General features: G+C 41.7%; 1 protein-coding gene across 1 annotated transcript in view; it reads right to left on the bottom strand.

Annotated features, from left to right (window-relative positions):
* The window catches only part of LOC106587071 (kinesin-like protein KIFC3), a 79,340-nt gene extending 61,426 nt beyond the window's left edge, over positions 1-17,914 (bottom strand). The window contains exon 1 of the mRNA XM_014174986.3: positions 17,680-17,914. The gene's annotated coding sequence lies outside the window, so the exon portion shown is untranslated. The remainder of the gene's footprint in view (positions 1-17,679) is intronic.

Raw genomic sequence — 17,914 nt, 5'->3', positions numbered from 1 at the left:
ATAATGACCAGATTGTTTTCCAGTTCATGGAGTGCATATGTATGCCAGATGGATAATCAGACAGGATAATCAGACAGGGTAATCAGACAGGGTAGAGCACACTCATGTGGCTCAGTTGGTAGAGCATGGTGTTTGCAACGCCAGGGTTGTGGGTTCGATTCACACGGGGGACCAGTACGAAAAAAAGAAAAAAAAAGAAATGTATGCATTCACTACTGTAAGTCGCTCTGGATAAGAGCGTCTGCTAAATGACAACAACAAAAAAAAAAAGCACACAAAAAGACATTCATGAATAGATGGGTCATATTATAACCATAAAGGCTATATACGGTAGACGTCGACCGATTAGGATTTTTCAACGCCGATACCGATTATTGGATGACCAAAAAGAAAACAATACCGATTAATCGGCAGATTTTTTTATTTATTTGTAACAATGACAACAATACTGAATGAACAATGAACACTATTTTAACTTAATATAATACAGAAATAAAATCTATTTGTTCTCAAATAAATAATGAAACATACTCAATTTGGTTTATATTTAGCAAAAATAGTGTTGGAGAAGAAAGTAAAAGTGCAATATGTGCCACGTAAAAAAGCTAACGTTTAAGTTCCTTGCTCAGAACTTATGAAAGCTGGTGGTTCAATATTCCCAGTTAAGAAGTTTTAGGTTGTAGTTATTATAGGAATTATGACGCGTCGACTATTTCTCTCTATACCATTTGTATTTCATATACCTTTAACTATTGGATACTCTAATACGCACTTTAGTATTGCCAACTTCGCCAAACGGGGGATGATTTAACAAAAGCTCATTTGCGAAAAAAGCACAATCGTTGCACGACTGTACCTAACCATAAACATCAATGCCTTTCTTAAAATCAATACACAAAAGTATATATTTTTAAACCTGCATATTTAGCTAAAAGAAATCCAGGTTAGCAGGCAATATTAACCAGGTGAAATTGTGTCAGTTCTCTTGCGTTCATTGCACGCAGAGTCAGGGTATATGCAACAGTTTGGGCCGCCTGGCTCGTTGCGAACTAATTTGCCAGAATTTTACGTAATTATGACATAACATTGAAGGAAGGTTGTGCAATGTAACAGGAATATTTAGACTTATGGATGCCACCCGTTAGATAAAATACGTAACGGTTCCGTATTTCACTGAAAAAATAAACGTTTTGTTTTCGAGATGATAGTTTCCGGATTCGACCATATTTCTGTGTGTTTATTATATTATAATTAAGTCTATGATTTGATATAGCAGTCTGACTGAGCGGTGGTAGGCACGAGCACGCTTGTAAGCATTCATTCAAACTGCACTTTCGTGCGTTTTGCCTGCAGCCCTTCGCAATTCTTCAAGCATTGCACTGTTTATGACTTCAGGCCTATCAACTCCCAAGATTAGGCTGGTGTAACCGATGTGAAATGGCTAGCTAGTTAGCGGGTGCGCGCTAATAGCGTTTCAAACGTCACTCGCTCTGAGACTTGGAGTAGTTGTTCCCCTTGCTCTACATGGGTAACGCTGCTTCGAGGGTGGCTGTTGTCGATGTGTTCCTGGTTTGAGCCCAGGTAGGAGCGAGGAGAGGGACGGAAGCTATACTGTTACACTGGCAATACTAAAGTGCCTATAAGAACATCCAATAGTCAAAGGTATATGAAATACAAATCGTATAGAGAGAAATAGTCCTATAATAACTACAACCTAAAACTTCTTACCTGGGAATATTGAAGACTCATGTTAAAAGGAACCACCAGCTTTCATGTTCTGAGCGAGGAACTTAAATGTTAGCTTTTTTACATGGCACATATTGCACTTTTACTTTCTTCTCCAACACTGTTTTTGCATTATTTAAACAAAATTGAACATGTTTCATTATTTATTTGAGGCTAAATTGATAGTATTTATGTATTATATTAAGTTAAAATAAGTGTTCATTCAGTATTGTTGTAATTGTCATTATTACAAAAAAATTAAATAAAAAATAAATAAAATAAAAATAAATCGTCCGCTTAATCGGTATTGTCTTTTTTTTGTGGCCTCCAATAATCGGTATCGGCGTTGAAAAAGCATAATCGGTCGACCTCTACTAAGCACACAGCCAACACAATGCAGGAGTGGCTTCAGGACAAGTCTCTAAATTTCCTGGTGTGGCCCAGCCACAGCCCGGACTTGAAGCCGATCTAACATCTCTGGAGAGACCTGAAAATAGCTGTGCAGCGACACTCCCCATCCAACCTGACAGAGCTTGAGAGGATCTGCAGAGAAGAATGGGAGAAACTCCCCAAATACAGGTGTGCCAAACTTGTAGCATCATACCCAAGAAGACACAAGGCTGTAATTGCTGCCAAAAGACACTTCAACAAAGTACTGAGTAAAGGGTCTGAATTCTTATTGTAAATGTGATATTAAAATTAAACTGAAATGGATTCTCTAAACGCACACAATATGGGGTATTGTGTGTAGATTGATGTGGAGAAAAAAATCTATTAAATCAATTTTAGAATAAAGCTAACAAAATGTGGAAAAAGTCAAGGGGTTTGAATACTTCCCGAATGCACTATATAGTGCTCAATATGTTTGGAACATCAAATCGCAATAACATCACACTATCGAATCGCAATACATACAGTTGAAGTCGGAAGTTTACATACACTTAGGTTGGAGTCATTACAACTCATTTTTCAACCACTCCACAAATTTCTTGTTACCAAACTATAGTTTTGGCAAATCGGTTAGAACATCTACTTTGTGCATGACAAGTAATTTTTCCATTGTTTACAGACAGATTATTTCACTGTTTCACAATTCCAGAGGGTCAGAAGTTCACTTCACTGTGCCTATAAACAGCTTGGACAATTCCAGAAAATTATGTCATGGCTTCAGAAGCTTCTGATAGGCTAATTTACATCATTTTACATCATTTGAGTCAATTGGAGGTGTACCTGTGGATGTATTTCAAGGCCTACCTTCAAACTCAGTGCCTCTTTGCTGACATCATTGGAAAATCAAAAGAAATCAGCAAAGACCTCAGAAACAAATTGTAGACCTCTAAAAGTCTGGTTCATCTTTGGGAGCAATTTCCAAATGCCTGAAGGTACCACGTCTCTACAAACAATAGTACGCAAGTATAAACACCATGGGACCACGCAGCCGTCATACCGCTCAGGAAGGAGACGCGTTCTGTCTCCTAGAGATGAACGTAATTTGGTGCGAAAAGTGCAAATCAATCCCAGAACAACAGCAAAGGACCTTGTGAAGATGCTGGAGGAAACGGGTACAAAAGAATCTATATCCACAGTAAAATGAGTCCTAGATCGACATAACCTGAAAGGCCACAAGGCAAGGAAGGCAAGGAAGAAGCCACTGCTCCAAAACCAACATAAAAAAAGCCAGACTACGGTTTGCAACTGCTCACATGGCCAACGATTGTATTTGTTGGAGAAATGTCCTCTGGTCTGATTAACTTTTTAGTGACAGAGGGTAGTATTCGGAAATTCAGATGAATGATGTGCCCAAATTAAACTGCCTGCTACTCGGGCGCAGAAGGTAGGATATGCATATGATTAGTAGATTTAGATAGTAATCACTCTGAAGTTTCTAAAACTGTTTGAATGATGTCTGTGAGTATAACAGAACTCATATGGCAGGCAAAAACCTGAGAAAAATCCAACCAGGAAGTGTGGAAATCAGGTTTGGAGTTTTTCAAGTGATTCCCTATCCAGTATACAGTGACTTAGTGTTCATTTTGCACTTCGTAAGGCTTCCACTAGATGTCAACAGTCTTTAGAACGTTGTTTCATGCTTCTACTGTGAATAGGGAGAGAATAAGAGGTCCTGGAAGTAGATGACTGAGAGAATGACGTGTTCAGTGGCGCACGCACCCGTGAGAGTTAGCTGTGTTCCTTTTCTTTTCTGAAGACATTGGAATTGTCCGGTTGGAATATTACTGAAGATTTATGATAAAAACATCCTAAAGATTGATGCTATACATCATTTGACATGTTTCTATGAATGTAAATAGAACTTTTGACTTTTTGTCGTGAAATTTTGTGCGCGCTTCCTGCATTTGTAGTAGTGGACTAAACACGCAAACAAAAAGGAGGTATTTGGACATAAATGATGGACTTTATCGAACAAAACAAACATTTATTGTGGAACTGGGATTCCTGGGAGTGCATTCTGATGAAGATCATCAAAGGTAAGTGAATATTTATCATGCCATTTCTGATTTTAGTTGACTCCAAAATGGCGGGTATCTGTATTGCTTGTTGTTGTTGTCTGAGCGCTGTACTCAGATTATTGCAAAGTGTGCTTTCGCTGTAAAGTTTTTAAAAATCTGACACAGCGGTTGCATTAAGGAGAAGTGTATCTATAATTCTTTGAATAACAGTTTAATATTTTATCAACGTTTATGATGAGTATTTCTGTAAATTGATGTGCTCATTCACCGGAAGTATTGGGAGGCAAAACATTTCTGAACATTACACGCCAATGTAAAATGTTTTTTTTGGATATAACTATTAACTTTATCGAGCAAAACATACATGTATTGTGTAACATGAAGTCCTATGAGTACCATCTGATGAAGATCATCAAAGGTTAGTGATTGATTTTAGCTGTATTTCTGGTTTTTGTGACACCTCTCCTTGCTTGGAAAAATGGCTGTGTGGTTTTTCTTGTCTCGGCGCTGTCCTAACATAATCTAATGTTATGCTTTCGCTGTAAAGCCTTTTTGAAATGTGGTTGGACAATGTGGTTGGATTAACGAGAAGTGTATCTTAAATGGGATAAAATAGTTGTATGTTTGAGAAATTTGAATTATGAGATTTTTGTTGTTTTTGTTGTTTTGAATTTGCCGCCCTGCTATTTCACTGGCTGTTGAATAGTGTGTACCGCGGGTGGGACGTTAGCGTTCCACATTTCCCAGAGAGGTTAAACTGAAATAGAACTGTTTGACCATAATGACCATCGTTATGTTTGGAGGAAAAAGGGGGAGGCTTGCAAGCCGAAGAACACCATCCCAACAGTGAAGCACGGGGGTGGCAGCATCAAGTTGTGGGGGTGCTTTGCTGCAGGAGGGACTGGTGCACTTCACAAAATAGATGGCATCATGAGGCTGGAAAATAATGTGGATATATTGAAGCAACATCTCAAGACATCAGTCAGGAAGTTAAAGCTTGGTCGCAGATGGGTCTTCCAAATGGACAAGACCCCAAGCATACTTCCAAAGCTGTGGCAAAATGGCTTAAGGACAACAAAGTCAAGGTATTGGAGTGGCCATCACAAAGCCCTGACCTCAATCCCATAGAAAATGTTTGGGCAGAACTGAAAAAGCATGTGTGAGCAAGGAGGCCTACAAACCTGACTCAGTTACACCATCTCTGTCAGGAGGAATGGGCCAAAATTCACCCAACTTATTGTGGGAAGCTTGTGGAAGGCTACCTGAAACGTTTAACCCAAGTTAAACAATTTAAATGCAATGCTACCAAATACTAATTGAGTGTATGTAAACTTCTGACCCACTGGGTATGTGATGAAAGAAATAAAAGCTGAAATAAATCATTCTCTCAACTATTATGACATTTCACATTCTTAAAATAAAGTGGTGATCCTAACTGACCTAAAACAGGGAATTTTTACTTGGATTAAATGTCAGGAATTGTGAAAAACTGATTTGAAATGTATTTGGCTAAGTTATGTAAACTTCCGACTTCAACTGTATATAGTTTCATATCGCAATATTATTTTGGTCAATATTATAGCGATACTTTGACTCCAATTATCGACTTGTAAAAAATGCTGGGTTGGCTGTACCTGCGGGTCATGGCTAGAAGGGCTGTAACTTTTGTCAAATTAAACTTGAATTTAATTTTGGGGAATTCTGGCTAACCCCATTCTGCGCGTTGCCATACCTCTAAAATCATGTCGTTGTCACGCCTCCCATGGAGATCTGGAGAATTTTGTATTGCCAGAAGTGTGCTCTATACACAAAATGAACATACATCAACATCTTTTGATGGGGTTTTAAGCTGCGATTTCCTGGCCATCCACACGCACTGTTGCACCTACAACACTAATCTAGTTAGTACTATTGGAGCTCCTCTCAAGAAAGGCATTTTATTGATGGGTTGCAAGGCGTCACTGATTTACACTGGGTTCCCAGCCCTATTTAGCCATCTTTCTACCATGGACTTTGCCAGGCTTCCCATTTTAGTGAAACCTGTTCCATTACGAGGCTAACCCCTTTCCTAATCTTAACTTATTTTTCCTAACCTGCTACGTTAATTATCCTAACCTGCCGTTTAAGTTCTGCTAACCTGCTACGAAAAGTCAAATTTGACCAAAGCTGAATCTCATCTAGTCAAAAGCGTACCTGCTCCAGAACTACAGTATTTTTCATGCTGCAGCTTGTTCTCCATCTTTTTAAATAGCGAGCCAGCATGTTTATTTTTCACTTTTATTTCCATGACTGATCAAAACTAAATTCTTATGCTCTTTTGTCTAGTGCGTAATATGTTTGGTTACATCAAAATCGCAAAAAATGAATACAATCGCAATACATATAGAATTGTGAGAATTACAATACATATCATATCGGGAGGTCCCTGGCAATTCTCAGCCCCGACACACACACACACACACACCTCCCGTCTCCTCGCCTCAGAACACAGCCTGTCTCTCCACACTTTCACTCTCTAACCTACTGCTTGTGATGCCTCGCGGCAAGGATAGGCAAGGAAAATAAAATCAAAGCGCCGAATACAACAGGTGTAGACGTTACAGTTAAGCCCTTCCCAATGATAAGGATTATATACTGAACAAAAATATAAAAGCGCAACAATTTCACTGACTTACAGTTCATGTAAGGAAATCAGTAAATTTATTAGGCCCTAATCTATTTCATATGGACTGGGCAGGGACTCGGCCAATCAGATTGAGTATTTCTCCATAAAAGGGCTTAATTACAGAGATAAATAATACTCAGTTTCATCAGCTGTCCGGGTGGCTGGTCTCAGACGATCCCGCAGGTGAAGGAGCCAGATGGAGGTCCTGGGCTGGCATGGTTACACGTGGTCTGCGGTTGTGAGGCCGGTTGGACGTACTGCTAAATTCTCTAAAATGACGTTGGAGGCGGCTTATGGTAGAGAAATGAACATTAAATTATCTGGCAACAGCTCTGGTGGAAATTCCTGCAGTCAGCACACCAACTGCACGCTCCCTCAACTTGAGACATCTGGGGCATTGTGTTGTGTGACAAAACTGCACATTTTAGAGTGGGCTTTTAATTGTTCCCAGCACAAGGTGCACATGTGTAATGACTAATCATCATGATTTTTAATTAGCTTATTGATATGCCAAACCTGTCAGGTGGATGGATTATCTTGGCAATGGAGAAATGCTCATTAACAGGGATGTAAACAAGTTTCTGGGTTCTTTTATATCAGCTCATGAAACATGAGATCAACACATAACATTAGTGAAACACGATATAGTCGGTGAACATATCGGAATCGGCCGATGTCTAGTTTAACGTCCGATGTGCAAAACCGATGTCAAAGCTGACGTGGATACCTATATAAAAAAGATACATGATGTAATGACGCCATGTAAAATGTTGCGCTATACGTGCAACACAGCATTCCTAAACTAGCCCACAATGTCTGCTGTATGGATCGAGCAGTCAACAAGTCAAGCAGTCATTTGAAAGAGTAACACAATTTCAGCGAGACAACTCAAAGGCAAAATCCATTAAAGTCAAGATAATGGAATTCATTACCCTTGACAATCAACCATTCTCTGTCGTGGGTGATGTTGGCTTTCTCTGACTGGTTGAGTGCCGGTTAACACTACCAAGTGCGCTATTTTTCCGATGTTGCCCTACCGGAGTTACACAGTAATACCGTCACTGCTATTAGCTTCACGACATACATACTATGGAACGCCGTTTGGGTCTTTGCATGTCAAAAAAGATACAGTAGCACTGTCAAAGCTGTACAAAAAAGTCTGCAAACACGATATGAACGATGTGTTTACAATACCATGTTGGTAATAAAGCATAATTTGTTCGACCGCAACTTCTGGGGTAGCTGGCTTTAGCTTGGTACCTAGCTAGAACCAATACAACCAGCCTGAAAACAATGACCAGTAGAAACTGCAGTTATATTCGTTATTCTTAGCAATGATTTAGGAATCCTTGTGAGTAAGTATTAGCTAGGTTGCCACTTGTTCGCCTATTGAAACTGAACTTCAGTTCATGAAAATAAATAGCTAGCCAGCTACTTAACCCTTTTGCCAAAAGCTAACGTTATAAGCAGCCAACTAGCTTCATCTGGCTAGTGAGGCTCGACCGGACCGAGTTATGTGTTGCGAAGCTAGCCAAAATAAGGATTAGGCACAATAGTGGAATTTGTGGTTTGCCTTCAAAATAAAAGTATGTCATTGACAGTGATGCAAATTAATACAAATACTGTAATTATGCTATACTTTTATTTTGAAGGCTAACCGCAAAGTCTCCTATTGTGGCTAATCCTTACTGTGGCTAGCTTCACATAGATGGGTCCGACCATCATTAATCAAATAAGAACCATCTTATAAATTAGGGTTATTTTAGATGACACCTAGCTATATATACTGCTCAAAAAAATAAAGGGAACACTTAAACAACACAATGTAACTCCAAGTCAATCACACTTCTGTGAAATTAAACTGTCCACTTAGGAAGCAACACTGATTGACAATACATTTCACATGCTGTTGTGCAAATGGAATAGACAACAGGTGGAAATTATAGGCAATTAGCAAGACACCCCCAATAAAGGAGTGGTTCTGCAGGTGGTAACCACAGACCACTTCTCAGTTCCTATGCTTCCTGGCTGATGTTTTGGTCACTTTTGAATGCTGGCGGTGCTTTCACTCTAGTGGTAGCATGAGACGGAGTCTACAACCCACACAAGTGGCTCAGGTAGTGCAGCTCATCCAGGATGGCACATCAATGCGAGCTGTGGCAAGAAGCTTTGCTGTGTCTATCAGCGTAGTGTCCAGAGCATGGAGGCGCTACCAGGAGACAGGCCAGTACATCAGGAGACATGGAGGAGGCCGTAGGAGGGCAACAACCCAGCAGCAGGACCGCTACCTCCTCCTTTGTGCAAGGAGGAGCACTGCCAGAGCCCTGCAAAATGACCTCCAGCAGGCCACAAATGTGCATGTGTCTGCTCAAACGGTCAGAAACAGACTCCATGAGGGTGGTATGAAGGCCCGACGTCCACAGGTGGGGGTTGTGCTTACAGCCCAACACCATGCAGGACGTTTGGCATTTGCCAGAGAACACCAAGATTGGCAAATTCGCAACTGGCGCCCTGTGCTCTTGACACATGAAAGCAGGTTCACACTGAGCACATGTGACAGACGTGACAGTCTGGAGACACCGTGGAGAACGTTCTGCTGCCTGCAACATCCTCCAGCATGACCGGTTTGGCGGTGGGTCAGTCATGGTGTGGGGTGGCACTTCTTTGGGGGGCCGCACAGCCCTCCATGTGCTCGCCAGAGGTAGCCTGACTGCCATTAGGTACCGAGATGAGATCCTCAGACCCCTTGTGAGACCATATGCTGGTGCGGTTGGCCCTGGGTTCCTCCTAATGCAAGACAATGCTAGACCTCATGTGGCTGGAGTGTGTCAGCAGTTCCTGCAAGAGGAAGGCATTGATGCTATGGACTGGCCCGCCCGTTCCCCAGACCTGAATCCAATTGAGCACATCTGGGACATCATGTCTCGCTCCATCCACCAACGCCACGTTGCACCACAGACTGTCCAGGAGTTGGCGGATGCTTTAGTCCAGGTTTGGGAGGAGATCCCTCAGGAGACCATCCGCCACTTCATCAGGAGCATGCCCAGGCGTTGTAGGGAGGTCATACAGGCACGTGGAGGCCACACACACTACTGAGCCTCATTTTGACTTGTTTTAAGGACATTACATCAAAGTTGGATCAGCCTGTAGTGTGGTTTTCCACTTTAATTTTGAGTGTGACTCCAAATCCAGACCTCCATGGGTTGATAAATTGGATTTCCATTGATTATTTTTGTGTGATTTTGTTGTCAGCACATTCAACTATGTAAAGAAAAAAGTATTTAATAAGATTATTTCATTCATTCAGATCTAGGATGTGTTATTTTAGTGTTCCCTTTATTTTTTTGAGCAGTGTAGTTATCTAGCTAACTATATAGCTACTGAAACAGATGTCAAGAACATTGTTTGCATCCATGAACTAGCTAGCTTTTTTTCATGACCAGCACTGTAGGTGCACGAGACAACTTTACCAGCATCATAGCATTCGTATGATGAATCGTTGTGACATATGAAATACGAGTGATCGTGTAATCCATGTGTAATAACTACGTAAAAAAATGTATGAACGCGTTAAATGTGACGTGCAGTCATTCAGATTGGTAAAATAGTGTTATTTGACACATCAAAGTGTTATTTGACACGTCAAATAGTGTTAAATAGTACCTTTTGACACGCAAAGACCCAAACGGCATTCCATAGAAATCCTGGTTGAGAATGAAACGACTGGACAAATGAACAACGAAACAGCACAGCAAGTAAGTGAAATAGGTTTTGACTATGTTTTACTGGTAAATGCCAATAAAATAACTTTTTGGTCAGTGTGGTGTGTGTGTAACCTTTATTTAACTAGTAAAGTCAGATAAGAATAAATTCCCCGGCCAAACCCGGTCGACGCTGGGCCAATTGTGTGCCGCCCTATGGGACTCCCAATCACGGCCAGATGTGATACAGCCTGGATTCGAACCAGGGACTGTAGTGACACCTCTTGCACTTAGATGCAGTGCCTTAGACCGCTGTGTCCATGTGTGTGTGTGTTAACTATTCAACTGTTCTAGAATGCTTAAAAGGCCGCAAAAATGTTAAATATCGGTAGCGGGTTTTTTTGGGCAAGGAAAATATCGGATATCGGTATTGGCCAAAAATGTCATATCGGTGCATCACTACTTTACATGTTGCGTTTATATTTTTGTTGAGTATAATAAAAAAGAAAAATAGTAACAAGAGAATTAAAATACACAAGAATGGAGCTATATTCAGGGAGTACCACTACCAGATCACTGTGCAGGGGGGGTACAAGGTATTTGAGGTAGCTATACTGAGCAAACATATAAAGTGACTAGGCATCAGGATATATAATAAGAGTAAGAGTAGTAAGAATAAGAGTAGCAGCAGCATATGATGAGTGTAAAAGTGTATGTGTGTTTTGTGTCGGTATGCACGTATGTAGTGTATGTGTGTGGGTTTTGTTTCAGTGTAATGTGTGTGATTGAGCGTGTATATAGTGCAGGGGTCTAGGACTCATTTTGCACGGGGACCGCACTTGGTCTTCAACAAGGTCCGGAGGGCCGCAATGAAAATTGGTTATATTTGCTTGCTGTCAAAATGTGCAAAAGAATTGTCCTCTAGCCATTGTTTTTGGAATTTGAGACACTCACTGTCATTTTAAAAGTATACGGAGTATGTCCCACCCCCAAAAAACATTTTTTATTTACTCAAACCACCCACGGGCCGGATTGGACCCGCAGGCCGTATGTTTGACACCCCTGATATAGTGTAATGTTCTAACTCACGCTCACACTTAAAATAGCCTAGTCATTTTCTTACTGTGCCTTTTAGCCATTAACATGCAGAATGAAGTTAGGCAGTAATCCGCTGTGGGCAACATGGCATGAACATTTCCTAATATAAAATCTACCCCTCTTTCATACACAGTTTAATTGGGCCAGATTAGCTACAGCTGAACTGAGGCTCTGCTGTCGTTTCCACATCTTCTCTTGTTCAGAATCTAATCCGATTTAAAAGTTGTGTTGAAATGACCATGAGACTAAGTAGGATGAAGTTGTCAGTTTCCCTAGATCAGGGGTGTCAAACTAATTTTAACACAGGGGCCGCATTCGGTCTTCAATGAGGTCCGGAGGGCCGCATTGAAAATTGGTTGCATTTCCTCACCATCAAAATGTGCAAAAAATAAAATAGTACTTTATCCATTGTTTTGAATTGCAGATGCTCCCTGAAAAGCAGCTACCTGAGCTGCTAACCGATCGCTGCAGCTGTACATAGTCCATCTGTAAATTGCCCACCCAATCTACCTACCTCATCCCCATTCGTTTTTTATTTTATTTACTTTTCTGCTCTTTTGCACACCAGTATTTCTACTTGCACATATGCTCATTTATCACTCCAGTGTTAATCTGCTAAATTGAAATGATCCGCTCCTACGGCCTATTTATTGCCTACCTCCTCATGCCTTTTGCACACACTGTATATAGACTCTTTTTTTTACTGTGTCATTGACTTGTTTATTGTGTTATTGGCTTGTTTACTCCATGTGTAACTCTGTGTTGTTGTCTGTGTCACACTGCTTTGCTTTATCTTGGCCAGGTCGCAGTTGTAAATGAGAACTTGTTCTCAACTAGCCTACCTGGTTAAATAAAGGTGACATTTCTTTTTTACAAAAAATTATAAAAAAAGAAAAAAAGAGAAGGTATATTTCACTCAAACCACCACCCAGGGGCCAGATTGGAACCCCTCGTGGTCAGTTTTGTGATTCACCTCATAATGAATTGCGGGAAGATAAACTGATCCTAGATCTGTGCCAAAGGGTAACTTCTACACTGAGCATGTCATCCATGTAGGCTAACCAACATCAGTGCCAAGAGACTGTAGTCCATCTGTGTGACAGACACTGCAGCAAACAGCACCACCTACTGGTTCTGGTAATGTTCACATTCTACAATAATATGCTTCCAATCAGAGCCGTTACATAATGCCTGAATGCATGGAGAAGTCACAACATGCCATCCTTTATATGATGAAAGGGAAAAAGTGGTTCACACGCCCCACTCTTTAACCTCATCATCTCCACTACCGCAGCAAAACAAGTCAAACCGTCCAGGTCTTATTTAACAAACAGCCTACAATAGAGCACCAAACCAGAGACTGACTGTGATCCAAACAAACACTATCCTCATGTGTGAGCTCACGCACATTTGTGCACATGGCACATTTCTGAACAGATTTCCCCATACAGTGTCTTGGGCAAATATTTTACAGAATACATTGTCTGATGTGTAGCTAGTAGCCACGCACGCACGCACGCACGCGGTTGGAGCTACATAATCACTCTGTATGACATGTAATTTCCACGAGCAGACTCTTATTCTCTTTACAGCCTGTGACTCAACCAGCCCATCGTCTGGAAACCACAGACTGTGTGTGTGTGTCTGCTCTCTGTCTCCACACCCTCCCAGCCTACACTGGTGTCTTGTCCAACTATACCTTGCTTGGGGGACCATGATTATTATAATTGTTTTTATTATTTAACAAGGCAAGTTAGTTAAGAAGAAATTCTTATTTACAATGACGGCCTACCAAAAGGCAAAAGGCCTCCTGTGGGGACGGGGGCTGGGATTAAAAATACAAATAAATTAAATAAAAATATAGGACAAAACACATCACGACAAGATAAAGAGAGACCTAAGACAACAAGATAGCAAGGCAGCAACAAGATGGTAGCAGCACAAAACGTGGTACAAACATTATTGGGCACAGACAACAGCACAAAGGGTAAAGACAACACATTACGCAAAGCAGCCACAACTGTCAGTAAGAGTGTCCATGATTGAGTCTTTGAATGAAGAGATGGAGATAAAACTGTCCAGTTTGAGTGTTTGTTACAGCTCATTCAAGTCGCTAGCTGCAGCGAACTGAAAAGAGCGACCCAGGGATGTGTGCGCTTTGGGGACCTTTAACAGAATGTGACTGGCAGAACAGGTGTTGTATGTGGAGGATGAGGGCAGCAGTAGATATCTCAGATAGGGGGGAGTGAGGCCTAAGATCTAGAGGGGGGCAGAATTGTGTCTCCATCTCTATGGGAGTCCAACATAACATATGAACGGTCTAAGCAGTTCCCACAATAACAGTCCGAACAACTAGAGACTTAGCAGACATGCCCTGACCATCTTCCCTCACATCAACATGAAATTGAATTAAAGCGGTGTAATTTTTCTCAGCTATGCAGGTCTAACAGAGAGGGGTAGGGTCAATGTGTTCTGCTCGTGACTCCTGCCTCTGGAATGCCATGCCAGTGATGACGTGAGGAGATGTACTGTAGAGAACATGGAGAACAAAATGGAATGTCCCTGTACTCTGTGCTCTAGCGGTATGTATTTTACAAACACAGCCCCCTCTGGTGCAGTAACAACTGGGAGGGCTTTTAAAAACAATGGTCTGTCAAAATAAGTCCGCCCCACATTGACTGAGCTATTACATTTTCTAACAGTAAGAGGGGAAGGATGTTACACACAGTTATTCCTGAAGCAAGATTTGTAACAATCAACAGGCTCTCCATTACCCAGCGTGTAGAAAAATCTGCTCCGATGTCAAATCAAGATCACTGTCCCTGACACTTGTTTGTAATTTTTTTTAAGGATAACTCATAAATAAACTCTTCTATTTTTAGATCATACATCCGTTCATTGGCACGGTCTGTAAAGACGACTAGACACACCCTGGTCTCTCTCAACAAACATAAATAACTTATTTACATACGTATTAGCTCAGGTGCATCCTGTTTCCGTTGGTCATCCTTGAGATGTTTCTACAACTTCATTGGAGTCCACCTGTGGCAAATTCAATTGATTGGACTTGATTTGGAAAGGCACACACCTGTCTATATAAAGGTCCCACAGTTGACTGTGCATATTAGAGAAAAAAACAAGCCATGAGGTTAAAGGAATTGTCCGTTCGAGCTCCGACGAGACAGCATTGTGTCAAGGCACAGATCTGGGGAAGGGTACCACCGAGACTCTTCCTAGAGCTGGCTGTCCAGCCAAACTGTGCAATCGGGGGAGAAGGGCCTTGGTCAGGGAGGCGACTAAGAACCTGGTGGTCACTCTGACAAACCTCCAGAGTTCCTCTATGGAGATGGGAGAAACTCCCAGAAGGACAACCATCTCTGCAGCACTCCACCAATCAGGCCTTTATGGTAGAGTGGCCAGACTCAAGCCACTCCTCAGTAAAAGGGACGAGAGTCCGCATGGAGTTCGCCAAAAGGCACGTAAAGGACTGACTGAGAAACAAGATTCTCTGGTCTAATGAAACCAAGATTGAACTCTTTGGCCTGAATGCCAAGCGTCACGTCTGGAGGAAACCTGGCACCATCCCTACGGTGAAGCATGTCGGTGGCAGCATCATGCTGTGGGGATGTTTTTCAGCGGCAGGGACTGGGAGACTAGTCAGGATCGAGGCAAAGATGAATGGAGTAAAGTACAGAGATATCCTTGATGAAAACCGGATACCCGAGACACACTTCAATTTGCATACCGTCCCAACAGATCCACAGATGACGTAATCTCAATCGCACTCCACACTGCCCTTTCCCACCTGGACAAAAGAAACACCTATGTGAGAATGCTGTTCATTGAACACTAAGCTGTAGTCAACGCCATAGTGCCCACAAAGCTCATAGTGCCCACAAAGCTCATCACTAAGCTAAGGACCCTGGGACTAAACACCTCCCTCTGCAACTGGATCCTGGACTTTCTGACAGGCTGCCCCTAGGTGTTAAGGGTAGGCAACAACACATCTGCCACGCTGATCCTCAACACTGGGGCCCCTCAGGGGTGTGTACTTAGTCCCCTCCTGTACTCCCTGTTCACCCACGACTGCGTGGACACAACAGTGGCAGGCCTGATCACTGACAACGATGAGATAGCCTATAGGGAGGTCAGAGAACTGGCAGTGTCGTGCCAGGACAACAACCTTTCCCTCAAAGTGAGCAAGACAAAGGAGCTGATTGTAGACTACAGGAAAAGGCGGGCCAAACAGGCCCCCATTAACATCAACGGGGCTGTAGTGGAGCGGGTCCAGAGTTTCAAGTTCCTTGGTGTCCACATCACCAATGTACTATCATGGTCCAAACACACCAAGACAGTCGTGAAGAGGGCACGACAAAACCTTTTCCCCCTCGGGACACTGAAAAGATATGGCATGGGTCCCCAGATCCTCAAAAAGTTCTACAGTTGCACCATCGAGAGCATCCTGACCTGTTGCGTCACCGCCTGGAATGGAAACTGTTGGGCATCTGACCATAAGGCGCCACAGAGGGTAGTGTATATGGCCCAGTACATCACTGGGCCATATAGGACCTATATAATAAGCAGTTTCAGAGGAAAGCCCATTAAATTGTCAGAGATTCCAGTCACCCAAGTCATAGACTGCTTTCTCTGCTACCGCACGGCAAGCGGTACCAGAGCGCCACATCTAGGATCAAAAGGCTTCTTAAGAGCTTCTACCCCAAAGCCATAAAATTGCTTTACAATTAATCGAATGGCCACCGGACTACTTACAATGACACGCCCCTCCATTTGTTTTGTTCACTGCTGCTACTCGCTGTTTATTATCTGTGCATAGTCCCTTCACCTCTACCTACATGTACCAATTACCTCAACCTGTACCGTCACCGGTACCCCCTGTATATAGCCTCGTTATTGTTGTTATTGTGTTAGTTTCTATTATTTTTTACTTTAGTTTATTTGGTAAATGTTTTCTTAACTCTTCTTGAACTGCACTTTTGGTTAAGGGCTTGTAAGTAAGAATTTCACAGTAAGGTCTACACTTGTTGTATTCGGCGCATGTGACAAATAAAGTTTGATTTGCTCCAGAGCGCTCAAGACCTCAGGCTGTGCAAAGCTGTTATAAAGGCAAAGGGTGGCTACTTTGATGAATCTCAAATATATTTTGATTTGTTTAACACATTTTTGGTTACTACATGATTCCATGTGCTATTTCAGTTTGTCTTCAATATTATTCTACAATGTAGAAAATAGTAAGATAAAGAAAAACCCTTGAATGAGTAGGTGTGTCCCAACGTTGACTGGTACCGTACATACATGTAATTTCAGTTTTTTATAAATTAGGAAAAAAATTGTATAAACCTGTTTTTCCTTTGTCATTATGGGGTATTGTGTGTAGACCGACGAGGGAAAAATACTATTTAATAAATTATAGAATAAGGCTGTAACAAAATGTGGAAAATGTCAAGGGGTCTGAATACTTTCCGAAGGCACTGTGTGTGTGTAATGTAATGTGTGATATATATTTTATATGAGTGGGCGCGCACACACGCACACACACACACACACACACAGTTCACTGTCCCACAGCTCAGCACTGAAATGAAAACGCTGAGAACATTTTATTTGACAGAAGAGGGAGGCTTTTTGACATGCGTGGAAACGACTGGAATGGTGTGAACCACAGCTGTTTTCAGTGAATTGGATGTGCTCCGTTGCAATGTTCTGTAAACACCGGAAACAAAACGGAGCAATTTGATAAAGTGGTTTGGGCTGTAGTCTAGGGCGCCTTGCCAAGTAGCCTAATACTGATAGTCAATATCACTAATTAAACTGCACGACCACGCTGCCAAATCAGTGTGCAATTCGCGGTTTGACAAAATTGTTAATACAAACCAACATTATTTTGACATGGCAACTACAATTTATTGTGTGAACAAATGTTAAATAATTTACTATAAATGGCGAAATGGAAAGCAAGCAATGTGCTAGAGGAAAGGAAAATAGTGCAACGTTTAACTCTTACCTCTCGGTCCAACACGAGAAACCTCGCCTTGTTATTTTATCCGTACATTTCCCAAATTGACAAAATAAATCAACCGCACATAAAGAGTGTCAATCAAAAAGCGGTTGGACTGTGTTGCAGAGTCCAAAACCCTGAAGTAGCCTATTCAGAGTTAAGTTTTAATTTTTCTTTTTTTCGGTTGCGGACGAAAGTCAAGTCCCCTCGCGATTTGGAGTGGAATTCACCAGCTGACAGC

The sequence above is a fragment of the Salmo salar genome, chromosome 26, assembly GCF_965601325.2.
Source record: "Salmo salar chromosome 26, fSalSal1, whole genome shotgun sequence".
Lineage (NCBI taxonomy): Eukaryota > Metazoa > Chordata > Actinopteri > Salmoniformes > Salmonidae > Salmo > Salmo salar.
Note: the sequence above shows the minus strand (reverse complement) of the source record. Positions and strands in the feature narration are given on the sequence as shown.